General features: G+C 38.1%; 1 protein-coding gene and 2 non-coding genes across 4 annotated transcripts in view; 2 read left to right on the forward strand and 1 right to left on the reverse strand.

Annotated features, from left to right (window-relative positions):
• The window catches only part of LOC131693615 (coronin-1C-like), a 177577-nt gene that overhangs the window by 55154 nt on the left and 108090 nt on the right, over positions 1 to 14333 (forward strand). The window lies entirely within an intron of this gene.
• Positions 9736 to 9807, reverse strand: Trnae-uuc (transfer RNA glutamic acid (anticodon UUC)). Its single transcript has one exon. It is a non-coding gene; the product is annotated as a tRNA-Glu (tRNA).
• On the forward strand, positions 10680 to 10751 carry Trnae-cuc (transfer RNA glutamic acid (anticodon CUC)). Its single transcript has one exon. It is a non-coding gene; the product is annotated as a tRNA-Glu (tRNA).

Raw genomic sequence — 14333 nt, forward strand, 5'->3', positions numbered from 1 at the left:
TATATTTTATTTCGAGGGGTGTGGCCGACTTATCGTTGGAATAGTAGCTGTCATTTTCTGGAATGTCTTCGAGAGCGGAATGTAACTTTCGTCGTCCAGCACGAACAACGTCCCCCGGTAGTTCTTCGTCATCCACCGGCACTACGATTTCACGATCGCTATCTGCTCGTCCGTGTGCTCGGGGGACCGAGTCTTCTTCCGACAGATGATGTCCTCCATCTTGAGGGTTCGGTGAATCAAGGTATGGAAGCAGCCGCTATCGGCCTTCCGCTCTACGCTCAGTGGTGCCAGGATCCGCTAAACTTTACGTTTTCGTCTCGAAAGTGGTCTACCGTAACCATTTTTCCACGATAACCATGCGTTTCGTAAAACCGTACAACACGCTCGTGGAGTCCAGAGAGCACTTCTCTTGGAGAGAAACAATTTTACGCTCTTTGCTTTAATTACAGAAAGCTATTGAAATCATTCTCATTTTTTTATTGAACAGTCAGGAAACAACCACAGTAACCCAACCAAACATTCGAGTGTAGCGACATTTTTTTTTGCGTGAACTAGCTTTGTGGAAACATGACGAGGTGCTTCATTGATTGATCCATACCTGCACTATATTGCGACAGTCTTTAATGAAAATACTGAGTCTTTCAGGTATGTATACAAACATCGAAAATTTGGAGAGCTAGGTTATTTTTCCCTAAAAAAAATCACGAAGGACAGTTTCTATAACGATGTTTCTATTTGCCTCGTTGCCACCCCCTTAACAGCGTATAATCAAGCAGGAATCATTAGTTGATGTCAAAAGTGATTAATTATTTTGTGTGATCTACGAATCTAATGGATTCTGAATCAAATCACAGAAGGCGACGAGGGAGAGTGCGTCACAAGCACTTCAGATTTTGCATCACATCAGCACGATAAAGTTCTGGATTATCTGTCGGGGAGTTACTGCCATCCAGTTCTGTTAACGTACATACACGCATATGTTGCAGTACCGGAAACATCGATTATTTTCTCTACACACGCGCTATGTTGATCAGATGCTGGAAGAATGAGGCGACCACTGTTGCAGACAATCATCGCTCATTCAACAAACCGATGTTCGGGTGATGAGTTTGAAATTGCAAATTATGTAGGGTGAATCTCCACCATCGCACAAAACGCAAAAGGCCCCATAGCAGAAGCGGTATAGAAATTGCAACTACTGTTGCAGTAATCTTCCAGCTGAGAACCGGGAAAGGCACCGCTGAGTGTCGTGATTAAAAATTCAATTTGATAGCCCTTGGGGCACCGTATCGGATTACCAGCTGAGTCGATTTGTAGACCGTGAAATTTTCATGTTTCGATGACACGCAGTTCATACGCGGCGGCGGCGTGAGGCGGGCAGAGTTGACGAAGGAAGTGATGACTGTGTACCGTAACATGTGCCGCGAAGGTGTGTGTGTATGCAATAATTTACGCGTACAGTGGTCACACTCTTGCATATCCCGTGGTGACTTTCATTTCACTTAGGAGATAATGGTCATTTCATCGTGATCTGATTTGCGCTCCCGGTACCGGGGAGTTGTTGCGGGAGGGAAACAAAGCCACTCCTGTAGAGCGCTTCGAATGCAATCGAACATGTGTCATAGGATATTGGATTACAAAAAATATAATCGACATAAAACTCGAGAAAATCAATGGCAGTTGGTTGAGTCGACTTTATATTAATCGAATTATTTAATTATCGGCGGTGATCATTTAAAGTGCTGTAGCTGGAAAGGTCCGCTATTTTAATGACATTCAATAGGTAAATAATGTCAAAGTAGCTAAAATAATTGAGAGTAAAAGATTATGAAGATAAATTACGAAAAACGGAAGTACTAGGTATATAGTAACTATACTGGATATTGTGCACGAGACAAAAAAATCCGATACCTCGTGGTCGCACTGTATTGCAACCAAAGTGTAACTAATACTACAGCTGCGTGAAATTGACGATTCAAATTGCAGCGGGTTTTGTCGAGAACCGTGACAATTCGGAACCTTCGGGAACCGAGATTGCTTAATTCAGGTTCAAGCAAATAAATGAAAGAAGCATGAACTGCACTTTTTTCCCGCCTTCCTAGTCGGTCATCGTCCATTCGAATGGTGCGTCTGTGAGGGTTCAACAGAGTGTATTTACATACGGTTTATCGCTGATCTGTCCTTTCCGAGGTACCTGTGAAACTGCAACCTGTCGTCTGCGTCGTTACAGTGCATACTTCAACTTTATTTACTGTATATAGGTACCTACTTGAATTACAGTGGTTCAAAAAAGTCTTCGTACACCTTCAAATTTGGAGATATTTGTTTTCAACTATAGTTTAGGCTCAATCCAATGATGCATAAAAATTAGTCGTGATAAATTACTATAAAAACACACAAATAATTGTTTCTTTTTTTGTTCAACATTTATTAAAAAATCAAAATTCAATTATCCAATCCAAATAAGTCTTCATACAGTGAAATAAGTTGTACAAAAATAATGCATAACAAAAAATTAGTATTTTGTAGGACCTCCGCGGGCTGCCCTCAAGCGGTTGGGCATGGAATGAACCAATTTACGCGTCGTTTCCACTGGTATATTTATCCACGCTTCTTGAAGAGCAGCTTTCAAGGCTTCGGAACTGAAAAACTTTTGGTTTTGGAGCCATCTATATAACTCATCCCATAGGATTTAGGTCAGGCGACTGTGGTGGAGAATGAAGTTGTTTTGGGGTGTTATACAACAACCACTCCTTGACAACATTGGCTGTATGCTTGGGATCATTGTATTGTTGGAAGATCCAATGACTCGCAAAGCCAAATTTTTTAGCAGATTGCTTCAAATTACCGCGCAATATGTCTAAATAATTGAATTGATCCATGATGCCATCAATGAACACCAAATTTCCTACTGCTGCCGCCGACATATAGCCCAAGACCATTACGGACCCACCACCATGTTTTACGATTGGCAAAAAATTCTTGGGTTCCATGGCTGTACCGTTTTTCCTCCAAACTTTCACTTTTCCATCGGAACCAAACAAACTAAACTTGCTTTCGTCCATGAAAATGACACGTTCCCAGTGTGACATCATTAAGATGCAACTTCGAGAAAGTCAGGCGTTTCTCCATATTTATTTTACTTATGAATGTTTTTTTCAGGGAGTACGGTTAAAGAAATTCGTTTTATGCAAAACATTTCGAACGGTTTGTAGATTTACTTGTGTACCGGAAGTATCGTGGACCATGTTAGCAAGTTCCACAGCAGTTGTTCTCGGATTCTGCTCGACTTCTCGCAGTATTTGACGTCTGTCTCTGCTTGACAGCTTCCTCGGACGTCGACTTCTAGGCGCATTTTCCGTAGAGTCACGCTCCGAACAATATTTTACGATTGATTGCACCGTAGCTCTCGGTTTTCCTGTGATAGCTGTTATTTCTGCATAACTCTTCTTTCTCGGCGAAGTTTTAAAATGATTTCGCATGCTTCCACCGAAGTTTCCTTGCGTTTCTTTTGGTTGTCCATTGGTATTACAGTTTTTTTTTTCACCTGAGCACTATAACCAAATTGTAAACATACACGCATGTGTTGACGGATCTCACACAATGTTGCCAAAAGAAATTACATATTTCAGTTGTATTTTTTGACTGCGAAAAACAAATTAGTTTCGTAAACAGGTAAGGGTATGAAGATTTTTTTAGTATGGTTTATGTATTTTTTTTTCTTTTAGAGCTGCAGATTTCAAAAAAAATAATTCTCAAGCTTTTTTGTTTTTTATCGGAATAAAATACTATGTGATAGTTTCGTTTGGTTTGCTCCAGTTAAATCGTATGATAGGATGTAATTGATAGCTGTATGAAGACTTTTTTGAGTCACTGTACATTTACAGGTTTATTTTATTCTGTTCGGGTCGGATGACAGTAAATTTATAACCTGCACATTAAAAACAGCTCAAATTCATACAAAGAAACCGAAAAAAGGTTCAAATGTACCTGGCTCAGACATAGGATGCCAAACTTCTGAAAAAGTGACTGCAGCAGGTGTTCGAGATGTACCAGTTGGGTAGAGCAAAGGTGAAGCAAATGCCTTGAATTACATAGCAAATAAGAGCAGGAGTGGGATGCAGGATTTACCGTTACGGTTATAATAATGATTATTTGCTTTATAATTAATGTGAGAACGGAACATTAGAGAAGCAGAAATAATAATACGTTTTGAAATGAAATCTTTGTTTGTCTGTAGAAACATGTCAAAACAAGTCCGTTGTGGAACACAAAATATTTTCTATTTAAAAATCTTTTTGGTGTATGTATTTCATAGTTTTACGGAAAAATGTGTTCCAATTTCCTTTCACTTGCACATTTGTAATATATTATCTGTGTGTTATATTGCACTTTGAAATATACATGCAGTACTTCACTAGACCAGGTACGCAGTTCAACTATGACTTATAGAATGATACGAACAATGATGAAATCGGGACTAAATGTCAGAAAATTTGATGTTTCTGAATTTTGCCGGTAACGAAACTATTTTGATTTTGTTTCTAAAGATTTTCCACGTTCAACAAGGTACATTATATGAAAATTGAGTGAAGAATAATAGAGATATATGCACGAGAAAATGATAAAATTTAATATAAATGACAAAAGGCCCTAACTTCGGACAAAGGTCAAAAGGTTTCCGTTCGATTTCTGAGATTTGTTCACATTAGAAAAACTGCAAAACTTGTATGGTTTGATTAATGGCGCAGAAAAATTATTGAGAATAGGGGATTTCGGGGACAAAATGACCCACCCCCACTTTCCCATAGTTTTAGAGAAATATATTTTTCCTCCATATTTTCCCATAGTACCAATTTCAAAATTATTTCAAGTGAAGTGGGCGGGGGTCTAGAAATGTCTGGCATCTGAGGTTACTTTGACATTTGTCACAATATAAGAGGGGGGGGGGGGGGGGGCTTTGAGAATAAAAAAAAAATTGCGATGCCCTAGTGTGCAGCCATGGAGTATAATGCACACATGGGAGCAACACACATCGGAGTGAAGAGATTCATTGTAAAAAAGAAGAGCGGAGGTTCGCATCAAAAATGCAAAGAGCATTTTTAGTCTTCTCTTTATTTGCTCTGAGGTGCATTCCATCCCTGACTATTTGGACATTTGCGACCAGCTGAATCTATCCATTAATATTACATTTGAACTACAAGTAAAATCTTCCCCAAAAAAATTATTTTATTAAGTTAAAAGTAATTTTAAATCCGAAAACTTCCCTTCAAAAAGGATCCTCGAGAAAATGTTGGTGTGAACTCAGAACAAATCTGCAATCTTTTCGCAACTTTCTTTGAAGAAATCTTTACCACACTTTTTGAAGAAGATCCTGATCGCAAATATCTCGATTTCTTCCCAGAATATATTAAGTCACCAATCATGTCAGTGTGCAGGGCATCATGGAAGATCTAAATAAATTAGAAGCTTCCTACAACTCTGGACCTAACAGAGTTGCGGCCATATTCATAATGAACTTAGTATTGGAACTCACAACTCCTCTGCTTTGCCTTTTTAATATGTCGCTTGAATCTGGCATTTTCCATAATTAGTGGAAAGCTCGTACCTAGTACGAATTTTTACAAGTGGCAAAAAATCTGTTGTATTAACGTGGAATTGCCACTACATCTTGTTAGACTAAACACTTTGAAGCAATCGGTGATGAAAAAATGTTCTATCAAAGCAAAATCTAACCTGAATGATCGGTTGTTCAACTAGTACAAATTTACTAGAATCCATTAACTACACATTGATTGCAATTTAGAATGAAAATCACACTGAAGCTCTCTATACGACATTTATTAAGGCGTACGATCGTATTGACCTGATATAGGGTGGATGTACCAATAGTCGCATGCTTAAGGAAAACTTTTGATAAAAAATCGCTGAATAGACGTATGGGCAATGTTAATACATTAAACGAAAGCTTTCAGTCCCTACTTCATAGGAAAAATATAAAGATGGTTTAATAACCAATTTATGTATTAATTTCGGTTCCTATTGTTGCAAATCCCATTGCTTTCTTATGGGACTTGCAACTATAGGTACACTATATCAACTATAGGTGCAAGGGAGCTTAAAATTCTAAGAAAATCATTTTTTCAATAGTTATTTGAGCAAATTTCAAGGATAACAGTTTTATTGTCGCATAATTTCAGTGCGATGAATCGATAAAAAAATATTTGTTGATGGTTGGTACATTAGTTAGGCGTATAACTCATTACTGCAACTATTGGTACACCTCAACTATAGGAGCACCCACCCTAAATCAAATTAGAAAAATTAGGAATAGAGCCAGATCTTCCCAAATGGCTCGAATCGTATTTAATTAACCGTCAACAAATAGTGATATTCAAAGGGAAGACATCGAATCCACTTCAAGTCACATAAGGAGCCCCTCGAGGCTCTCATCTAGGTCCTCCTATGTTCATTTTATTCTTGAACGATGCCAACGATATGAACGCTCTTTTTATAAATAAGAAACGAACACAAAGACATAAAGATATTACAGCAGGAAATACATATGTTCTATATCTATGTTGTGTAACATAAGCCTTCTGCAACAAAATGCAGAAAATGTAATGCAAAAGTTTTTGGTAGGAAACGAAATACACCTGACATTTCAATTACTCTAGCAAATCAGAACAGAACAAATAGCATGCTTGGATTTGCAAAACGAACAGAACAGAACAAATAGCATGCTTGGATTTGCAAAACGATTTAGCTACAATTTTAGTGAACCGCATACAAATAAAATATATATCTCCTATGTAAGGTCAATACTGTAATATTGTAGTATAGTTTAATCACTTTTCTCAATCACACATGAAGAAAGAATAGAATAAGTACAAATGCAACTTTTATTGTTTACACTTCCCAAATTAGGTTAGACACGATTTTCTCTCCTATCTTAAAAAGGTCTCAGTGTGTTCATTAACATACAAACACTAACAGAGCGCCGACAATATGCAAAATTAAACGATATAGTTTTATGTCATATTGAATCAGTTGAACTTCTAATTAAAATTTATTTAATTAGGTATACTTTTTCGGCAGTTACGAAACCGGAATACAATTACAACCACCAATTATCGTACAAACTATGCCAAGTTTGGACCAATAAATCAGATAATGGAATCTTACAATGAACACTGCGAAGCTGTTCACTTAACAATGACAAAAAGAAAATTAAAGAAATATTTCAATTCTTTTCGTGAACTTTTGACCGGTAAGTGTACCTACGCTTTAAAATTGAATTTGAGTGCTACGAAAAATGCTTCATGTCTTCAAAATTTGTGGAAGTTTTTCTAGCAAACTTCCTTGATGTTTAAAAGCTTTGCGAAATATTAGTCTAAGTTTTTCAGGGAGATTTTCGGATCCTTTAGGTATTTTTTCCGGCGAAGTCCTCTCTACAGCACTGTTAATCACCAATGGTGGGGAACTATGCTGAAAAAATGAAATGGTTTGGTTTCGAATCACCAGGAAAATATATAGATATTTAATATCTATATCTAAATAATTCAACAGACAATCGTTTACGCTAGCCACATAGCTGTGTTGTTCTTCTTTTTTGTTACAGTTAAATTAAGCGAAATGAAAAAAAACCCTACTTATTTGCTTTTGATGTATTTTCTACAATAAACACAATCAACTAACTTCCTGTGTATCTTTCTCGTTTTACGTTTCAGGTAATTTAACGTACCGGCCAGCAAAGTTAAATCGCATCTAAAAGAGAGCCACCTCTTAACCTGCGATTTTTATTTCCTCACTATACCGCCCGTTATCGCAAGTCAGTCCCATGTTGTATGGGATTCCCTATATACATGGGACTGACTTGCGATTATAGGCAGTATAGGTATATAAACAAATTCAGCATAGAAATGACCAGTGAGCGACGCCCCAGGGAAGGTGGAAATCGATCCTTGTCAGTTCGAGCCTATACGTCTATTACCGACCGCAGTTGGGCATAGTTCCTATCTAGTTGACAACCGTTTTTGATTCCCCCTAGAAAATCGATCGTATCGTCCCATTTCATAAACAAACAAACTGATTTCACTAGTCTAGACGTTTTTAATCGAAACGGAATCGAAAACCGATAAGACTTGCTCAGTAGAACGCTTCTTGCTGGAATTATTCAGTCATATCGTCTCAACAGTAGCGACGTAATAATAATCAGCAGTCAATTCCATACATACAGCATGGAATTAAGCTGCGACCATAAGGAATGAAGGTCCCACTATTATATGGATACTATTAAACGCAAACGGCAAGGAAATAATCTTTCATAAACATCTTGAAGGATCGGTCTGACTTGAAAGTCTCGCAAGCAATTATTATCTTCTCGAATCTTTCTGGGCTAGACAATCTGTCTTGGAGATGCATAAAGATGGAGGCTGCTAGTATGTGTAGGTTAATATCCCACTACCGGGCCAAAGCACAGCACAGCGGTCAACGTTCGTTAATTAGACCTAATTAAATCAATTTTCGCATCGTTAGTCTCAATCTTTGCGAGTCTTGTTCTGAAGCGCGCCGATATCTTTTGAAGTGTGCATCATCACAGCGTGTATACATCTTGATCTTGTTATTAGCAAGTCATGTCTGGTGACAAACATTAATGTAGTGACTGGGTAGTTGAATGTTCTCCAGGCTATCGGCCAATGTGTATATCAACGGCGAACTAACAACTGCTTCTTTTGAATTAGATTGAAAACATATGTTTGTAAGTATTATAATTTCTACACAATGTGCAATTTTATGAATAATGTGGCGGCAAACCAACACACTAAGTAAGGGTCTATGTGGCTGGAGTCACTATTTTTTGTTTCGTTCCAACTGTGTTGTTCCAAAGGCTATCACCCTAAACGCATACTCTTACTGAACCGGATAGGTTCGTTCATTAAACTCCCAACTTTGGTCTTTTTATATGACCCAAACATGCCACGATGTGTCACGTGATTAAACCTCATAAATTTCAGAATATATAAAAGTTAGAACAATGTGAAAGTAACAGATGACTGTTAATGTCGAATCACCTACATAGGTATAAGGTATAATCGTTCATTGGGAACAGTCTGCTCGTAGTTTCGCTTGTCAAGTAATGTAACACTGATCTCAACATAATCGAAATGTGATTTAGGCTAATCTGACTGAATTGATTCTCTTAGTAGCATTCCAGTACTGGCGTACTATTCAGAACTTATTTTTCATTTGCACGCCTGGACGCGACCAATTGTTGCAATATGTATTCTGTAAAGTTCACTGACAACTGTTCACCTTTAGCCCCTTTCTGATTACCGCACTCTAGTTACCTTTACACTTATGGTACATGCACTTACACCAACGAGAGTGACCTAAAATAATGTGCTTTCTTAATGCAAGCTCAAAAAATCTATTCGTCTCGCAAGCATCTGCCAATTCAGGCTGGTACGTGATATCACGCTACCAATAGAAGAACACTTCTCGTAGGTATCTCCTCGAGCGGCCAATGACACCACTGAACTACCTGAACCCTATGAAAGTTAGTATGTATTTAAATGCAATACAAAGATTCCAGCTACTAGATTGACTAACCGAGCAAGATTAGTTTATTGATAATCCAAGTGCACAATGCCAGCATCAGCTTCACACCATATTGATAAGTCAAAGAAGTAAGTAAAAAACACTAGTGTAAAATAAACTTTCCGTAAAAAAAGTTTCCCATACCGGGAATCGAACCCGGGCCTTCTGGGTGAAAGCCAGATATCCTAGCCACTAGACCATATGGGAAGGATAATCCGTCGTCCTCAAATGTGGAACATATAGTGCTAAACGTGACTGGTTGCTCACGATAAAGCTGCATGTTATATTCAAGCCTAGAGTCAATTGACGGAAGATTATTTTTCAAATAGAATACTGCTCCGTTACTAATGGACAGTAGAAAGTACGTTTGAAAATTCCACTTTCAACATGAATTTCTTTCTGTGACGAGCAAGGCAGTATCATCAGCAGAGAAGCATTCTGTGTGAACCATACATCAAGAGTCTCACTACACATAGGTAAGTCCAGCTTAAATAGAATCTGACAGTAACAGCTAAGGGACAGCTCGAACCGAACCTGCTAAAAATAGCTAGAGGAAATAATTAATAAAAGTTCGTTTTCAGCCTGTTACGGATGTCTTCTTTGTAGGTAGGGTAGAGAGCCTATTTCGGCTCTACTACGAAGGATGTCTTATCTTTATTTCATTAATTACTCTGCCTACAATCGATGGAATGCGTGGAAATTAGCATCAATATCTTTGATTCGTTTTTAAGACCCATTATAATAACATAATGGGCTGAACTGTTCGTATCTGAGCGCAACGAAAACTAAAATGGAGTGCCGTATCGCCCTGCCATTTGAGACAAAGCTTGGAACAAATGTGGCATACACATGCTCTAATCAACAACTACAAAAGGATAGGGTGACAATAAAAACAGGATGAACATATACTCATTACCCTACCCGGTTTTCCTTTTCCGCTTTGTTCATGATGCGTGAATTTTCTCTCGTTGCTTTGTTGCGGTTCACGATGCAGGTAAGAGCAGAATGAATTATTTTATTCTTGCTTCATGTTACCCATCGGGAATAAAATACACGTTTTGAACGTTGGCTTCCAACAGTCCCATATTGTCTAGTGGTTAGGATATCCGGCTCTCACCCGGAAGGCCCGGGTTCGATTCCCGGTATGGGAATTTTTTTTCTTGTTTTAGATTTATTTTTGGTATCAACGTTTCATATGGGGTTTTCGATTGATTGACACCGGTGTAGTGGAGTGCACTGAAACTGCACCGTTTTTGCACTTTCTAGCAGAAGTGGGTATGTTCCATTGACACTTCTGCTAGAAAGTGCAAAACCAGTGCAATCCACTACAACGGTGTCAATCAATCGAAAATCCCAATAGTAAAACTTATTGTAAACATATTAAACAGGGTTGGACATCCGCTATATCGCGAGTTATTTAGCCCAAACCCAAGCCCCATTTTGACATCAATTGCGGTATATTGGTATCACTCCATTTTGATTTTGGTAGCAGTTATAATGTGTGTCAAATATCGTATTCATTTTGCTTTGGTAACTGGAAAAAGTATGCATTACAAATAGGGTAGACGCGCCCTTATTCATCTCATTAGTCAGGATGTTGGGTTATTTCGTCGATAACTAGGCTCACTGTGATCGGATTGCGCTTGTATAGATGTCAACAGTTTTCCTTCATTCCTAAGAAGCAGTACCATAAATAATCTGGTTTGAAAAATGGTAAATACTCGTGTTTGAGCGGAAATTTTTTTTAAAACGCACCATTATTCATCCTGCCATTTTAGCTAATGCGTTGAATAGAAAAAGCAGACCCTACTCCAACTAATTGGTTTAAATGGGTGAGATGAATAGAGGTGCTAAGATAAATTAGGACACAGTAACCCTATTTGGGATTGTATCAAAATTCATTACTTTTATTCGTTGGAATGATTTTCTGTCCAGAAAACTTGAAGCACACTTTAACTTTCGGACCCAGTTTTCTTGGCAACTATTTTATATAAAAAAGATTCTTCAGATTCTTCAATATTGCCTTTGAGCAGAAATTTTCTGTCTGGAAAGTTTGTGCTAACAATGTTTTGTAACGCAATGCTTGCATAAAAAAAATGTCGAATGGATGGGAATAAATCACCTAACGGTGCAATTGTGCCTTTCTCAATCATGAAACACTCCCTCTTAACCCTCAAAAAGGCAAGCGGGGCTCAGAGGCCCGGCACGTTATAATTTTTTAGTTACAAAAAATGTGTATGCAGTATAAGCTTGGGCATGGAAATTTTGATAAGTAGCTTTAAAATCTATAACAAAAATAAAGAATTGTGAAATTTTCATCTATGGAGTGATGCGCAGCTATGTTTGAATTTTTTACATGCACAAAAAGGCAAGACGGGCTTGGCAGGCCCGGTGTGCATGCAATATTTACTAGGAATACCACTTACTAGGAATACCACGGGTTTTATACATAAATACTTATCTGAAAAAAACATTTTGATGAGTTCATCTTCATATTAGCAGGAATTTTTTTATGTTTTGATTGATTTTATCTTTTTACCTTTTCTTATAAGAAAAAAATCTTGAAAGTTTTAGCAAATTCTATACATTTCTTTTCTAAGAAATGTAAAAATAGCATACGATAATGACGTGCGTCATTTTTTTTGGGTAAATACTTTTATTTCACCCACTGTGGTCTACTTGATAATTATTTGGATACAACATAACCTAACTCTGTCATTATTGTCTATTTTTGTTGTCTATTCTTTGTGTTATAGTTGTCGCAATTATTCAAATTGCAGGATCTAAAAGCAACAAATAATTGAAATGGCTATAAGACGATATGCCCATGTTTTCAATGGTATCAAAGAATCTGAAATAATGGAAGAAATTCGAGCTAATTCAACAGCAGACGATTCCGAAACTGATTTGCAAAGCGAGGAAGAAGATGTGAATGATATTGTTTCCGACGATGAATCTGATGCAGACTCGGAAGAAACAACTGATTATGTACTCCGGTTATGCATCAGAAGAAATTAATAGCAACCCAGAAATATTTATTGGTCGTGTTCAAACGAAATGGAGCTCAGAACCAATCGACAGTCAACGTGATCTTCCGAGTACTCACCTTTTGGAAAAATTGACCTTTTTACATCTATCGCCTTATACGCTGAAATCGGGATTTGCTGCGTGTTCGTACTCATCATCCTGTAATTCCGGAACCGGAAGTCGGATCAATTAGAAATTCAACAGTAGCAAGTGGGAATGCTGTACCTTTCATTTGACACCAAGTTTGTAAAAATCGGTAATGAATTCGCTGAGAAATAGGTATGACATTATCTTAGGAACTTGGTAAGTTCCCCCGGGGCATCAAGAACCGCCATAGCTGGCCAATGTGGTCGAAGTGCCTTCGGTGGGTCATTAATGATCTAGACATGCAAAACCAAGTAATGTTGCACATATTTTAATATATATTGCATCATTTGGACATCATGGTGGTATCAGTTTCTATGGAAATTTGCTGTGGTTGTACTCTTCAACACGTAACTCCAGAACCGAAAGTCGGATCAATAAAAAAATCAATAACGACCGATGGGAAGGCTGTACCTTTCATTTGCGACTAAATTTGTACAAATCGGTCCAGCCACCTCTGAGAAAAATCGGTGAGATTGTTTGCCACATACATACATCCATACACACATACACACACATACAGACATTTTACGATCTCGACTGAGTCGAATGGTATAAGAGATTTGGCTCTGCGGGTCTCGGTTAAAAAGTCGAAATTTCGACCGATTGCATAAACGGCAAAAAGGAGCTTGAATTTAGACGGGCCTGAGAGGCCCGGCTTGCCCTTTAATGTTAGGATTTTAGCTTGCCTTCACAAGGGTTAAATCACCACTATATCACAAAGTATACCAAATTAATCTGGGGAGTCGTTCGTTCGTGGGATTTTCGCCCTTCTCACACACCCACCCCCGTAAGCAAGCAGATAACATTAAATAATGCTGATTAGGCTAATTAAGTATGATATTTTTTTTTGTTTCAAGTGTTTTACCGTCGACACGTAACTCATCAAGTTCGTGGCTGACAAGCCATTGTGTATAAGCGCAAAGTGTACTGAGAATGTAATGGACATTTCCACAATTATGCTGAACTTAACCAGCCACCGAGCCATAGTTTGGAGAAATGAGAAAGGCACAATTTCACCGCTAGGTGGATTAAAACAGGTTTTTTATATAGTAGTACACTTCAGGATTTTTAGCAGAGAGATTATCGGAGCAATTATTTATTAACCTAGCGGAGTATTTTACAACCATATTAAAACTTGCAAACACTGGAGGGAATGATTCAATTTTTTAAGACTAGGGGGGGGGCTTAATAAGGGCTGTTGGGAATTTCTTAATGAGATTATTATATTTAAGAACTAAAACTAGAAAAGACTGAGGGCAAGGCAAGTATGTTTTAAGAATATATTGAGGGGGGTAAATTTCCACATCTGGGTATCAGAGACGGAAGAGATTGGGTGGGCAAAACTGATAGGTGGGAGAAAGATATTAACGTTCATTTTCCAGCATCGGAAAAGCAACGCTAAGGATTACAGACTTGGACGGTCTTCATCAGGAAGCATCATTTATTGAGACGCCGGGTGGTGCTCCTCCAACCGACAGCAGTTCCTCCAGACGATTGCTCAGATGCGGATCGGCAACCCATCGTGTTGCTCGTGTGATGTTTGTGCTGTAGGTCCCGTG

Source organism: Topomyia yanbarensis, chromosome 3 (assembly GCF_030247195.1).
Source record: "Topomyia yanbarensis strain Yona2022 chromosome 3, ASM3024719v1, whole genome shotgun sequence".
NCBI classification, from domain to species: domain Eukaryota; kingdom Metazoa; phylum Arthropoda; class Insecta; order Diptera; family Culicidae; genus Topomyia; species Topomyia yanbarensis.